The sequence below is a fragment of the Uranotaenia lowii genome, chromosome 2 (assembly GCF_029784155.1).
Source record: "Uranotaenia lowii strain MFRU-FL chromosome 2, ASM2978415v1, whole genome shotgun sequence".
Taxonomy (NCBI): Eukaryota; Metazoa; Arthropoda; class Insecta; order Diptera; family Culicidae; genus Uranotaenia; species Uranotaenia lowii.
Genome location: NC_073692.1, coordinates 102563751 through 102580608, shown reverse-complemented (window position 1 = coordinate 102580608; position 16858 = coordinate 102563751). Strand labels below are relative to the sequence as shown.

The 16858-nt window shown below is 35.2% G+C and overlaps 1 protein-coding gene across 1 annotated transcript in view; it reads right to left on the bottom strand.

Annotated features, from left to right (window-relative positions):
- The window catches only part of LOC129746591 (ankyrin repeat domain-containing protein 39-like), a 52178-nt gene that overhangs the window by 8744 nt on the left and 26576 nt on the right, over positions 1-16858 (bottom strand). Inside the window, exon 2 of the transcript XR_008737321.1 lies at positions 7627-7719. The gene's annotated coding sequence lies outside the window, so the exon portion shown is untranslated. The remainder of the gene's footprint in view (positions 1-7626; positions 7720-16858) is intronic.

Genomic DNA, 16858 nt, shown 5'->3' with positions numbered 1-16858 from the left:
TCGTTTTCAAGTAACAAATGTAAAAAAAAAATTCGCTTAGGTAGCCGAAAAGCTTTCAAATTTATTGTTATATCTAGTTGGAAGTCAAAACTAGTATCGCATGTCGACAGTTATTCCTGTTTCACCAAATATGTATAACTTCTCTTGTATTGACACATGTGACAAGTTCACTTTAGCTTCAGATTGGTTAAATGTATGGCTTAGAAGAGTTGAATATCCTCTCATTTCATTTTCTGATGTTTCGTTATCATACGCCAGTCCTGCACAGCAAAAAAATCTGAATCCTTAACAACACTGAAATTGAAAACCTGTAACATTACATGACGTAGAACGCGATTTATTAATGTAAATTTACAATTTAAAAAAAGCTGAATCTTTAACAGCACTGAATTCTAATGACACAAATATTACTTGACACGGAACGCGATTATTTGTTGTAAATTTACATCACATATGATGTAAATGAAAAGAAGCATCATATATAACGGAATATTCAATGCGAATTGAACATTACACGTATGAAAATTTTACACGTTTTATTTTTACGGGTCATATTTAACTCGCACTGAAAATTCCGTCACGATATAGAATGATATAATGAAACGTAAAATTAATTTTATTGTAAATTCAATAAGCGAATGAAAATTACACTAAATTCAAATTCAATCCTTTAAATCATCTGAGATCATCAATAACATCAATCATGTTTAAGAAAAAACATGGCTCTAAGGGTTAAAAGTGAGGTTTTTCAGTGTTCGTTATACCGTGGTTAAAACATAATTACTCCGTGATTTAAGCGTCGATCTGATTCATTTACACCGTACAAAGTTACACCGAGGGAGAAAACGCTGTAAACAAAACGTCAAAAATCAAACCAACAACAACAAGTGTAAACAAAGAAGATCAAAATTCCAACCCGTAGAAATTCGGTGTTATCGGCGCTATCGCGTTCATGAAACCGTCTCGAACACCGTCGCGGAACCGGAGACATCGTTTTTTTCTGCTTTTGCTATTTATGAAGTAAGTTAGTGTAATGATTACAATTATGAAATTTGTTGTATTACATTGTATTCTTTCCCTTTCATTCTAGGAATCAAAATTGCGGGGTTTCATGCCGTTGACCCACTTTTTCCGGAGGAACCAAGATCATTTGGAAAACACTTTACCGGTTGGAGTTCATGTTGTTGCTTGAATTCCGGTTCTGCGATGTACACGAAACGTTTGGGTGTGAGCAAATCCGAAAAGCTACTTGATAAACCGAGGATAAGGGGATTCCTTGAGGACCAAAAGTAAAAATACGAAGTTGCAGCAACAGGCTTGTGTTGAGGTTTGTTATTTGCAAGAAAAAAATTTCAAAATTTTAATGAACATTTCGCATAACATATTCCAGTAAAGCCCAAGCGATGCGACACGGTTCCGGTCGAGAAAAAAAAAGCAATTTACCAATACAACTTTACTCAATCGGAATTCAAACTGGATCTGCGGAGATGTCATTCAGGTAAGATGTTTTATCAATTTGTGATACTCGGTGTTTATTTTGCTCCTTATTCACTCGCAGATACGTCTGTGTGGCGCAAGAGCCGCATATGCTATTTCCTACATCCATCGGAAGTCGATGTTGCCCCCTGAGGCTAGCTCGTCAAATTCATCAAACACACCCAGCGAGAAGTCAAAATAAGGAACGTCTACATCCGTTTATCCGTCTCAGTGTCACCATGTCTAGAATCACCATGCGGCCAACCAAAGTGATACGCTCTTTGCCAGGAAGGGCTAGTACAACGAAAAATCTAATCTAATGCCCAATCTAATCTATTGTTTACAGTTCAAGTGGGAATGAACGTGAAAAATGAACGTTTATCAATAACTTAAAAAACGCGACACAACTGACTTGTGTTACATGGTGAAATCGATGGGGAATAGTTGAAAGATGAAATTCTAGCCGGACTTGTTCCTTAAAACCTTCTAGAACTGTTGTTATTTTGATTTCCCCGGTTCTCACCGCGGAAGATTCATCATGGTGGTGAATCGGAATAAAAACAATTCTATTAAATTATAAGGAACAAGTCCGGCTGGAATTTCATCTTTTATTCCTCTAAATTTCCACTATGTTACAAAACCTAGTTTCGTTGCGTTGTTAAGTTATTGACGAAATAAGATTTTACTCGTACATTTGAATGTGAAGTGTAAATGGGCATTAAACAAGATAACCAAACCTTAGTTATATTTTTTGGCCAAAAAATTCGGCTTTATGGAGACGTTCTTTCAATATTTTCGGCAACATTGAATTATACAACTAAAAGATATTTGAAAGTGGAATGTGGAAAATTAATAATTAATTGTGAAGCGAGAACATTGCCATAATGAAAAATAAATTATTTTCATTTGAAATAATCTACCCTTTTCATAATACAAGCGAGGAGAAAACTTGCAGAATTACATCACATATCACGGAATTTTAAGTGTAAGTAATGTATTACACGTCTTTAAAATTTTACGTCTTTAAAATTTTACACGTCCTTGAAATTTACTCGTCTTTGAAATTTTACACGTCTTTATAATTTTACACGTTAGTAAAATTTTACAGGCATGTAATATTCAAATCGCACTGAAAATTCCGTCATATATGATGCTTCTTTTTATTTACATCACATGTGATGTAATTCTACAGATTTTTTTCGTTGTGTGTGGTTCTGGAATTTACTGCATTGGTTTCGTGCAAATGCATGTGCTTTCGTATATATTGCTTAAATTAAAAATAATGTTCAAAACTACTCGTTACTGTACAGATAGCCAAAGGGCTTCAAAATCGCTTCCCACGTCCAGTTTATAAATATATCGCAAGATAATAAAAAAGCCTTGCTGTCATATCGGATTGCTATGTATTAAAATTCATCTACTTATGCACTCTTCAAAGCTGCATTTTAAATTTCACTTTTTAAAAACTCATAGTAGCTATCTGACCAGACCACTAACTGGTCTGTAAAAAAAATACAAACTTTGTATAATGAATCTCCTGTTTGGTTTAACTATGATTACGAGGTAGTAGGTACTACCTATATTTTCATTCCACCTAGTGTGTGATTGCCCTTTTTTGACTGACTACATTTCATTGGTATGTCTAACTTTAAGTAAGAAAGTTATAAAAAAAAAACCTTTCAAATGTAATTTTATGAAGTGCAAATGCTTGAAATCCCTATGTGGATAGGCTAAATGCCAACTTAAATCAGATTTTTTTTATAAGTCCTCACTGTAGCGTCCTGGTCGGAGCATTCTCTGATCAATGTATAATGAAATCTCCTCAAATAATTTATGATTCTTAAGATTCTTTCCGACTTATATGTAACTGTCTCTCGTTCGCTTTATAACTCTTCTGTACTCTGCCTATCATGTTATAATTGAATCTAATTCTAAGAATTTAAACTAAAGTAACATTTTGTCATTCTTTACCCCATAAGAGCCCCCCGGTTAAAATTGCTATATGGATAGGCTTTATGCCATACTTTGTCAAGAATTCCCATGTGGATAGGCTACATGCCATGTTTAATACATTGAATTTATTTTCTTATCCTTTTTATAGGTTTTCAGATTTCTCAGGTATATGATGAAATCTGCAAAAAAAAAGGCTAGGCACAATTTTCCCGTTTGTTTGGATAACGTGCCGCTTTTAAGCCTAACCCTTTTCTGATACCTGCCTTGAGAGAACCCTCTAAACCTTCCACCGTATGCTCGGCGTTGTGCTTTACTGGGACATCACACACTCTCGGATCGCCATGCCATCGGCCAGTCACTGTTCGTGGCGAAGGTTTTACGAAATGAAATCGATTGTTCATGGCTTCTTTCTCGATGTAATATCTATGCCCCTGAAGAGCTCTGCGAAATCGTGACTGGCTTTCACTAGAATTAAGAAGTACTCGGTATGGTAGTAACGACCCTTTACGTTCCGCAAAAATAAGCTTTCTACGTTTTAATACGCTTTTTGACTTCAATGTATGTACAACGACCTTTAAACGATGGATATATTTATGTAAACTTAAATTAAATTTGTCATTAAGACAACTATGTTATATGGTTTTTAAAACAATAAAACAATTGCATGACTATTTTGCATGAAACCTCCGCGAGGCCACAGCAGTGATGTCAATTGAATTTATAGTTTATCAATGCTAAAAGACAAGCCCCCATTAAACAACTAATAACTTTTTTGCCTAATAAGATACGAAGTTACGGTATTCGACAAAGTTGTTCAGCGGGAAAATTTCTTTAGAGAATTCATAAATTGGCACAAAATTCATTAGCAGGCTCGGTTCCACAAAAGAAACAAAAATGATGACGAATTTTTCAGTACAAAATACTCAATTTTGCCATACAAACAAAAAAGTTCAAATTTATTCATGTAAATGTTAATTAAAAATTCTGCAAAAAATCATGGATGAGTTTCGAACCAAAAAAAAGCTTTTAAGACGTTTGAGACCTTCAAAAATGACCCAAAATCGACTCAGTCTATTGTCCATAGACATTAATTTAAGCTAAACATCAACATGTCAAGGAAACGTCAGGAACCGATGTTAGGTGTCCTGATTTTCGAGAATTAGTACTGAATTTGAAAAAGCCGTACTACTGAATTGTTTTTTTTTTTTTTAATTTGGTCATTAAATGTTACCTTTGTTTAACAAATAAGGCTGATATTCATTACTATCAATGAGAGACACTGCTTCGAACATTTTGACGCAGCATTAACAGTGATGAATATCACCCTGAAAAAAGTTACCCCATTACTGAAATTTAATAACTTTTTTATCATAAGTCGAATCGAAATGCCGTCTCCGGATGAAATATTTGTCGTAGTTTAGGCTTTAAGAAAAACCGTTTTCAAAAGAAATTGGCCGAAGGGGACCAAAGTTATTCATGAAAATCTGGATTTTCGTGTTTCTCCCGAACGAAATGTCCCAAAATCCCATACTATGTTTGAGAAAAAAAATGTTTAAAAGAATCATTGTTTCTTTTATTTAAGAAAGAAAGTGTGTTTATAATTTTCGGTACAGTGTAGGGGGAAGTGGTCCTAAATGCGCATGTTGGGTAATATGCGCTTACAGCCGATTGACGATATGGCTGGAGATTCATCATATCGAATCAGTGCAGTTTGAGGGTAAAACGCTTTTAACACATAGCATGAAAAAAATGAATTGTTATATACAGTCGAAAAAATTAAAAATTCAAACAAGATTTTTGTCAGTTTTGTTAAAATATATTGAACTTTAATTACCGTGCGTACAGATTCTGTGAACAAAAATTTAAATGGTTTTTCTTTCTTATTCATCTGGAAATCGCAAATTCAACAAATTGAAGCTTTTGGCAAAGTTGTAAATGATAAGATATAGGAATAAGGGACAGGTTCTGAATGCCCATATCAAGGCAGGTAAAATGTCTATATCAAGAAAAATAGATTAGTCTTATAAATTTTTGACTTTTTATCAGTTAAACATTAACACCCTTATACTCGTTTTCGATCGAATGACATTCGTTCGAAAGTTTTGCAATTTCGTATTCTTGTTTTCGTTCGAACGAACGAGAACAGTTCGATCTTTCGAACATCGTTCGAACGAACAAAACATTGCATTCCCGTTTTCGATCGAACGTATATTTTCTTTGGACTGACAAACGCGAGTCTGATACTGCGAATCATGACCGTTTAAAGAAATTAGTGAAACTTATACCGTATTTTTTTCACCTGGAGGCAAACTAGAGGCAACCTAGGTTCGCTCTAACTGCTGTCATCGTGCTCATTTATTGCTCGAGAGGCAACCTAGGTTCGCTCGAAAAAGGGACGGAGTCGCCCTGAGAAAAAAGTCAGTTTTGCGAGAAGTTCACCATTAATACCGATCGTAGAATTCAAAAGTGGTCTAAAATAAGAATGTTGTTGGACTCAAACCCATCAAAGGGAATGCTGCAAAATGAAAAACATCTTAAAGACGAAAACAATTTTATTCTTGGATAAAAAAGCGGAAGTTTGATGTTTCGAATCTTGGACATTCGAATAAAAAAGTTGAGAAGTTTAAAATAATTAAGAATTTTTTTATATTTCAATACCAAATTTTGTATTTTTTGAAAATTGAATTGATGAGATTTTTATTCAAAATTTTTGAGGAAAGTTTAATTTGAAACTTTGTTGTCATTAAAATCTTCCAGTTTCCTCGCGACGACTGAACCGATCTGAGACGAGCACCGTCTGCAGCTTCAGCTTTTTTACCGCCACCAGAAGGTGTCCTTACTCCTTACACCCCATTTAAAATATGTGTAATTGAAGTAGGAGAAATCGCTAAATTAGAGGAAATAAGACAAAATAGAATTTAATAACACAAACAATATAAACGTGGGTTGATGCTATGCAAAATTCTGCAAACATTTTCGTTGATGAATTTTTTTCGACCGATTTTTTTTCTATCGGCGGCAAACAAACGGAAGTCTGAACTGCGGACATAGGGCGTTGGTATGAGGTTAAGAACGATTGTGGTTCAAAAAAATAAAATTTATGTGGCTTTTATTAGCATTTTTGTTTTAAAAAATCAGTGTAGAAATAAGTCAATTTTCCATTTAAAAGATATTTTTTTGTTTGAGACTCGCCGTCGACTTTAATTCCGGTGGGGGAGAATTTACTGCAGCAGAAGCAGTCAAGGTGGCACCATTCTCACTATCCTTGTAATGAGGACACTTTCTTGTAACCGGAGACACTTCAGTAGACCGTTTGCGGCTGCTTGCGATAAAATTTTCATCCAAATCATCCCCAGAAATTTTCTGTTCTCCAGGTTTCAAAAATAAACAAATTTCTATCCACAACATTCACGTCTAGAACTGTCATTTTCACACCTCAGGGCTGCCATGAAATTTCGAAGTTAATCAGGCAACACCAAAATCAAACGTATCTGATTCGTACGAAAACAAGAATACCTTTTTTCGAATTCGTTCGAAAGTATCCATTTGAACGAAAGCCAGATACGCCGTAAACGAGAATAAGGGTGTAAATCTACGCTCAAATCACGATCTTACAGGAAAAAAAAGAAGAACTTCATACTGATCCGATAAAAATACTATATGGACAAAATATTACCATGAAATATGGCCATATGGCATACTTAACTATGTTTCAACCAAAAGAACTAGTGATGTAAAAAATTTCACCAAAATTTCAGCCTTGACGTATGCTTAACATCCGTTTCTACTATTTTCAATTAAATAATATCAAAATATTGCAAGTGTTAATGAAATATAGCCAAAAACATAAATATGCGCATTTAGCCCGCCAGTTTCGGAAATTGGCTATTTTGACTTCTTTTATTATAAAATTAATTTCACAAAAACTGTAAAAGATTTTAACAGAAAAATTGCTCTAATGTGTATGAAACAGATGTCCGCTCATGTGCATATAGTTTTCAGACTCCTATCTATTGGAATATGGGAGAACATGAGTGCTTTCCTTAATATGAGCATATAGCCCGCCTCTCCCCTATAAGACAATGAAATAAAAAACCAACTTTCCTTTTTGACCAATTGTTCGTAACACCCTTCAACACTATCCTAACCAGAAAGAGAAAATATAATTGATCCATTTTTATCACACGTCATGCTTACCTTTCAATCCCGAAACGAGCACTCGAAAAGGGTATTTGTGGCTGTAGGAAGCAAGATTACCCCGTATCAGAATGTATGGCATTGAATATCAATCTGTGAAAAAAGATAAAAGAGAAACATTAATTTGATTTCAAATGAAATTTGTAGAGAACCATGTTTGAAGCTTTTCTATATGGGTGATATACAATTAAAAATGTTTAAAGATTTAAGTCATATTTAAGTTTTTTAAGTAAATGTTTTGAATTATGAGCAATTAAACCTTAACGTTGATTTGAATATATAGAAATGAGCTGCTAACCCCAATTTTCCCACAATAATTTCCATTTCCAGAATCTAGTGTGCATAGAAATATTTCAACCAGTTTTATTTTCGTGCTAGCTCTACTTTTATATTTGAAAATCTAAAACATTTTATGAGCTAACCATCATTAGACCAGCTCGCGTTCGTTAAACCTTTTTTCCACTACAACATTTCAACGACCAACAATGACCCCAACCGAATTCAATGGAAATTACATTGTGCCACTTATGTCGGTGGATTGATACGTATTATGGGTCCATCTGTGTGATACGTATTATGGGTTCATCTGTAAACTCAGACTCGTACCGGAAGCCACACCCCGCCCGGAACAAAGAAATTTCATCCCGCAGAAGCAGTTGAGAAGGCGGCATCCAGTCCAGCCAGTCCAGTTGATTCGTCTGCCGTGTCGTTTTGTTCAGCAGAATTCACACGAACCGGGGGCCTGCTTAACAGATTCCAGCTTGACCCCTGGCAAAGGGAAACGTCCGGAGGCTCGTTACTACATCTCTAGGCTGTGTCGGTTTTCTCCTTTTTTAAAGTTGAGAAATAACAGTTTTCTGTCAACAATTTCTTACTGACTTTCTTACAACATCAATACATTTTTTGAACTTATTTCTATTTGAAGCTTTGCTAGAACACAGCTGTGATATTAGCAATATTTCGACATCGTAATCGATATTTAAAACCGAAAAAGAAGAAGAAAATACAAATCGACTCAGGTTCGCGAAGCGACACGGGTAATGCAGCCCCATAATCTAAGCATTTTAGTTGCTTCACTGCCTTTGCTCTTTGTGTCTTCGTTTGGTCTCGTTTTTAATGCCCACTGCTCGACGGGACCGGCGTTTGAGCTTTTCTTCAGCTTTTCGGAATACCATCATTGATGCCTAACTGTCTTATTTGATATATGGTTAAGACACTGATCACAGACAGTCAGTGGTCAGTGGTTAAGACTTAAATATTTTGGAATATTGGAAATAGTTGGAATATTGAATTTAAACAAAGCAATTATGGTTTGATTTTTTCGTAAACTTATATGTTAAACTAGACGTTGTTCTACATGATACGATCTACAATAAAATAGTTATTTTATATAAGAAGAGAGATATCCCAAGTAACAATTTTAGCTTTATTATGGTCAGCGAAACTTCGTTTGGACTATAGCATTAATCTTCATAAAAAGCTAAAGCGCACTCTACATATAACATCACCAGAACTTTAATAAAGCTAAAATCTGGAAACGTCATCATGACCAATTTATTAAAACTCGATAAAATCATAACGCTTTAAAATTTTGGTCACCAACGCTTTTATAAAGCTATTTTTAAACATGTTAGCAATTTATGTTTTTTATCGGTTCTATTAGTTCTCCGAGTCTTTTTTCAATTTTTACATGTGGTAAGCTTCGGACCAACCAAATTCAGGGTGGCCACTCAAAATCAATTTTTGATTTCCCGCTTTTTTCCCGTTTTTTTTCCGCATGGTCTCAAGAAATTCCCTGTTTTATACAACAGAAAAACAAACAAAATTCCCAATATTCAGTTTTGAAACCATATAAACGAAAATCGATTAAGCTGTCTTTTAGTGTTAAATGATCTTTAAATGGTTTTTGTTTCAGTTATGTTTACCAATTAACCTCTAAATCATTAGATTGATAAGCAGAGTTTTTTTAATTTTTAAAGCTATGCCCCTCGATTCGAAAATGTTAAACAAAAGAAAAAGAGTTTATTAATTAAAATATGTTTGATTATCATTTTCCAATTTTATTTGTATCTCATATAAATAGTTTTAAGTAGCTTGCCTCTCTATGAGCGTCGGAAAGCACCTTCAATTATTTCGCTTCCAGCTCCTTAGCCTCCTTTTCTGCCTCTCGAATTCATTTCGCTATAGTTTTTTTTCAGATTTTCCTCCATTTTAAGGACTTTAAGGACTCGACATTTCTCGAGTGAGAATTGCGGGCATACTAGATTAACAATTTCGTTATCGTTATAGCTGTGACTCCCCCTGACATGTCGATTCCGTCGTATACGATACGTTGGGCTGTCAGACTCTCCTCGGTTTGGTTTTCAACTAGACATTTTGCGTTAACGAAAAAGCCTCTTTCCATAGTCATGAGACAAAATTAGAATTTTCTTCAATAAAGTCGTCAAATTGAAGAACTCCTTTTTCGATTTGCCAATAAGTTCTATCCTAAAAATGTCCAATCGTTGTGTTTTTCTTCGATATCCCGAAATGATGTTTTTATTGAAGGTATGCACATATTTGATTGTCCGAATTCGTCCTTAATTTTATCGGCACAAGCTCTACTTAAGTGTTGTTTGTCAACAAGTACTTCTAGACACAGGTCTCAACGTTTTTTGGCAATATCTGGATAGTGTGCAATCATATCGGGATTAACGCACGATAAATACCGAGTGATGGGATGAGACAAGGGAGATCCTATAGCCATAACCATTTTATTCAAAATTCCACAGTAAAACGAACGACAGGTATTTCTGAATACAAGGAAATCTTTGTCGGAAACATGACCAGCCCGAGCAGACTTTTATGGCAAAATAATACCTAATTTTGCTATCATGCCTTGAAAGTAAATTGAGGTATCATTTTGCCCGAATAAAGGTGGTACAATGCCAAAATTTGGGTCTCACTTTCCATATATGGATACCTCGATTATACCAACTGTAGGTTTCACTGAAACCTTAATGATGCCTTGTTTGGCCAACGTTTCTAAATGAGTTTTGAAGGCATAATGATGCCACTTTGAGGTATAATTTACTGCCAAAATTTGGCATCGTTGTGGTTTCGAAAATTTTATCAAAAGGATGCCTAAACTAGGTATTAACGAGCTTTTAATGAAGCAAAATTTATCATCATTGTGCTTTCTTCCAGTCAAAAACGATACCCAAATTTATCCGATCACAGTGCTCCCTTTTTTCCGACACAATGAAACTAAATTTGACATTCAGGGCATGATAGCAAACTTTAGCATTATTTTTCCATAAAAGTGTACTCGGGGGGATATGATGAAAATCGCCTTTAATTATGCAACAAAAATAGTGAAGCATACATAGTTCAAACAAATAGCGAACATTAAAACGCCAAAATGTATACCTAAATTTAAATGTTCGTTATACTCAGAAAAATACTATTATGTATGCCATAAGATTCTCTTATGAAGTGGCGCCATAAGAAAATATAATGAAATTCATAAGATTATCTGATGACTGAAATTAACTTTCAGAATGAACACCCCTTTAAGATTAGGTTTTCTTTTTCATAAGATAATCTTATGATTTTTTCTAAGCATATGAAATTTCATAAAATTGTTTTCAAAAACATGCAATGTCATAAAAATATCCATATGTTTACTTAAAATTGATAATTTCAATAGCAAACTTGCATTTTATTACGTATTGTTCATGTTTTTTTTTCAAATTCGTAACCATCCGCGGCACTTTCATTCCGGTCCAAATTGTCCAAAAAACAAAGGATAATTTGTTCGTTTCCTCCGCTGTGGGACTACAAATAAAACTCCCACAGAATCAGCAGATCCGTCAGTTGTTTGCGGATGTACGAGAAAACCTTGGAAAATTTCGCTGCCGGTTTCAGTCTATCGGTCTTACGTTTTTTGTCTCCCAGTAAGCATGAGAGTGGGCAAACATTATGAAAATTTAAAGTTTATACAAATTTTCAACATATTTTTGACATTCATGAAAATAATACAATTTGCAAAATAAACTTACCATTGAATAATCAATACCACGAACAATTTGAATGGACTACTTTTCTCAAATGATTCTAAATTAAGAAGCTTTTCTTCAGCTGTTTTAATGATTGTGTTAATTTTATCTTCGCACTGCGGTTTTTTTTCTGTTTTTTATAAGAAAATCTTATGAAATTGAAAGAATTTCATAAGAATCTTATGAAAAATTATTTTGGACTGAAAAAAGGGGTTCTTTAAACGTGTCTTATGAAATTTAGAATACGATTTCTTCTGGGTGATATGTCATGAACCATGAATATTACATCTATTTTTTTTATTGCATAAATAAAGGCGATTTTCATTATGTACTAAAATTCATCTTTAATGCTTGATGATGCAACGCGAAACTTTCATTTTGAAATAATTAAGTATATTTTTTTTAAATGAACGATTTTCGCATTGTATCGTACCACTGTATTCTCTCCCTCATTTGAATTAGATCCTCCCCCGTCACTCGGGACGATGCAATTATATGGTTGCTATACTCACCCGTGAAATATAATAGTTTGAATGAAAGAAGTCCATAAAGTCAAATTTTCGTTGAACTGCTGAATCTCAAGTTCTAAAAAAAGAAACGCCAAATTACGTTAGATAATAGTGGGATAGCTGAATTACTTCTAAAAGAGATTTAAAAAACATAAAAATAATTATTAAGGTAAAGCGATTTGAAAGTACGAAGTAAAAGATCTGTGTGCGTGCACCACATTTGCTATAGAATCATGAACAGTACTGTAAATTCGGCACTATTCCCTGTAGCTAAACGTCTTCTTATGATTGAGAAAATTTAAGTAATGCACAGTCGTATATACATTAAACTTCGCATTAGTGTTTTTATGTTTAAAAAGTGCGAAGCAATATGACTTTAAACGCCTGAACTTATATTAAACTGTAGATTTTAAAACATTGCAATAAGAACATAATTAGATAAGAGAAACTCCTTGATACAGACATTGCATTGATTAAAATCAAAATTCGTTTATTATTTGGCAAACTTGTGACTGCCCTTGAATAAAGTGGGGAGCCAACAACTTTTTGCAGCAATCAAAATAGCCTAGGCAATCAGACCTAGAGAATTAATTCATCCCGAGTTTAATAACCATAATATTACGTTGTTTTCTATTCCATCTTATCTTTGAAAATGTATTTATTTAAACAATGTGGTCTTATACGACAGCAAAATTTAGAATCTAATGCAAAGTAAAACTCGCTGTCAACATTATTAGATGTCAAATAAAATTGTTGCTGTTCTGAACCTAGTCGTATGTTGTTAATAAATTATGTATGTTTTAGTTAATAAATTAAACTGAATTTTAGTTTATTTACTAGGCAGCAGTTTCACTATTTTGGTTATTACATTTTGCTATTCTGTCCCAATCGCATAACAGTCCCATGGGGATAGGAATCACTAACTACATGGGACTGTCATACGAGTAGGGGCAGTATACTGCTTGGAAGACCCTGTCACATGTCCCGCCCTTGTTCCTGAAAATGGAATTTTCTGGGACAGGTTTCAGCACCAAACTAGTGTTTCTACTTTTTAGATAGACTAGGCTACAGAGCAGTTTTTTCGAGAAACCTTGTGCAGTCACTATTTATATTTCATTCAACATCCAGAATTAGATTTTATAATTGTTTTGTGTCTCTTCCACCTACGAGCCATTGCTGAGGCAGGACGAATCTCGGGGAGCGTATAAGGTGCACTATTTTGCAGCTGTGCAGTCTTTACTCACCTTGGTAGACTTTATAACAACTTCCTACTTTATTTAAGCCGATGTTCCTTCCGAAGTTATTGCGTACCTACCTCTTTTCAGAATTAGCAGGATTTGGCTGTCGATGTACCTTCTTCGTTAGATCGTAAAGATTCTCATTAATGTCTCGTTTCATATCTACGGTTGTTCCAATGCCTAACAGCCGTGGAATCTGGGACTTTCCCTGCTCCTCGATGACGTCTGTGTTAATCTTCAGCCAGGATGTTAACAAGCAGAAATCTTTTCCAGCCGCGTATAAACGACCCATCTTGTCGCGGGTTATATTCTTCGTTATTCACTCGCGGCGATTCAAAAAATTAAAACTAATTCAACAACACACGACTGCGTTAGTATTTTCTTTTAGGATTCATATTTCCGAAAACCCCGGAACACGACCGTAGAACCGCAGTAGCACCAGTTGTTTACATTTTTACACGATTAAACATTTTAACTCAACACTGAAAAATCTAAACCATATCAGTTGTGTTGTATGAAATTAATTTAAAACTCAATTTCGTATTCTTAATATTGCAGTACGATAGATGTTGAGTAAAACTTCCCTTCTTCAGGTCGATGACATAGTGAGTGCGATGCGATGCAAACCGGCGAATGCGTTTGAATGCGGCGAACCACATTTGATGAAAATGTATGTGAATCGCTTAAACCTGACAAACTCAACGCGGCAAAGCAGATGTCATATGTTTCGCCGCTCGAGTTCGCATTGGCTGCGTTCGTAAATTCGCATTGCATCGCTCTCACTATGTCATCGACCTTAGGCCGATGACATAGTGAGTGCGATGCGATGCGAATTGGCGGAAAATTTACGGACGCAGCCTACGCGAACTCGAGCGGCGGAACAAATTGACATCTGCTTCGCCGCGTTGAGTATGTCAGGTTTAAGCGATTCACATACATTTTCATCAAATGTGGTTCACCGCATTGAACCGCATTCACCGCATCGCATCGCATCGTATTCACTATGTCATCAGCCTTATGCTTCAAAAACTGTAATTATTTAAATCCGTAGACCCGTAAATTCTATTTCGACATTTTCTATAGAAATTAATTTTTTAAGTGACAGGTCAAACGAAAATTTAAGTGATTCGAAGTTTGTTTTAATCACCGATAAACCGTGATATAAACCATTTTTCCAAATCCTCTGTATTAAAACAAACCAAGTATGGATCGGTTAACTGTGAACAAATTGCTCAAAAAATTATTTTTAAGATGCAAAAAATACAAAAATATAATAACTCAACACAAGTTTTATGTTTGATTAAAAAAAAAGCAAATAAATCCTTACACCTGGGGAAACCAGAACTTTTCCCAATTTTGTAACGAATATCCGAGGAAGTCTGGTAAAATCGGCCAACCTTAACCAATATTTTGATTTCTTTTCGGATCGTCAACAACTTTAATTGCGACGAACAATCGGCTCTGCATTTTTGAGACAATAATTTTTTTTGAGTAAATTCAACTCGTTTTCCGAACGTTGAGGAAAGAGAGATTTATGAGTCACTTTCGTTTTCTTATTGCGTACAGTGCACCTAGATTGCACACTGCGACAAAAATGTGTGTATTTTTTATAAGATGAAAATTTATCGACTGTACGTTGTTTATTTCCGAACATAGAAATTTATTATTTGTCAAATCATAAATTTCTATGTTTGGATTATAAAGACTGCTTGGCTATTACTTAAAAAAAAATTATAAGCTTATCGATTTTTTTTTATTCAACTTTGATTTTGCTTGAAATAGAGGAAAGCTTATTGATGCCTAATTTTGGTATCGGCGACAGATGACTGCTTTTCTAAAATCTTTTTAAGGAAAGAACATGAAACCCCACTAACACCTCATTTTGCTATCATATGAAACTTGATAACAAATTGTGTCATCGTTTAGCTATCGATGCCTTACATTGGTCTTGGTCTGCCATCATATTTCAACATATTGATGCTTGAATGAAACCTTATTTTATCATGGGGTAAAATATTATAGCAAATAATGCTATCATTTTGGCATTGATAGCTGATTTTGGTTACAGTTTGCTATCGATTTTGGCATCAAAGTCTGCTCGGGCTAGACTCTTAGCTTTCTTGATTGCCGACTTAGAATGAAATTTTTACGCTTTCAGGAGGTAGACGGATTATTTCTGAGAGTTCAATTTCAACAAGTGTTTTTGATTTTACGTTTAGACGTTCAGGCTTTACAACTTGCTTGCATCTCACAAGCCCGGTTGAATCATCGAAGAGAAACGGAACCATCGGTGCTTCTGTCTGATACTCTCGTAAAAAGGACTCAACAGTCGAAGCGCCCGTAACAAAAAAAAAACTTAACTTTGGTCCCAGCAAACTATCATCTACAGCTTTAGCAACAATGTCGAATACCTTCGACCGGGAAATCGATGCAAAACTTCGCCGCCGACCGTGGCCTAGAGGATAGCGTTCAAGTCTTCTAAGCCAGAGGTCATGAGATCGAGTCTCGGTCACGGCATACATAGTACTCTTTCTGTGGGCTGGTGGTGTTAGCATTTGTAAGATGCTAGCCATTATATCCTTGAAAGATGTACGCTTTAGTCTTAAGTAAAATTCAGATCTCTTCAAAGAAACATGAAGTTTCACTGAGATCTTCTATGTGTGTGTTCGTTTTTAAAAAAAAAACTCCGCTTAAAATTTGGAGGGTTTTCCTTAATCTTTTTTCCTCTTGTTTCTCTATTTCGTCGACAAACCATTTGAGGTACGGTAGCATTTTGGCAGCACGTTCTGCAACGCGTTCATTTTCCACCCAGCGAACGTCACAAAATTTTAACGGAAATATAGTTGAGCCCGTTACTGCAGCCCTTCTAAGTGGAATGTTTTTGTGAATGTTTCATCCAAATTCCATTCACTTTTCCTCAGTCCTTCCTTGAATGAGTTATGTACAGTGTGAAGTCCGCAGCTCCCAATGGTGAAAATCTCGTACGCCGGATTCAAACAAGTTCTTGAACCTCGCTAGTTAGTTCCTTGAGCATTTTCCAATTTACTACTGGACCATCCATGGAACCCTGGATCACTCGTTTCAGTAGATCAGGATTTTTCGAAAAACATAGTTTCATGCCATCCAGAAGGTCATTTTTGTTCTTCCCATTTCCATTTGATTAGCAATCTGGCTGTCCGGGAACATCCTCTCGTTGTTCAATGAAGCAAGTTCAAACTAATCGAAACCGACCCTGCTCGGCAAGAGGATTTGTTTCGACCTGGTAGAAATCGGTCGAAGTCAAATGGAAAGAGACTGGTGATCAACTGTCAATCCATTTCCACTTGTTTCGACATATTTCGACTAAACATCATTGAACAGATTTTCACTGAGCCAAAAATTCCCGACTTTTCGAGAAAATTCCCGGCTTTTTCCCGCTTTTTTCCCGTTGGATTTCAAATCCCGTCTT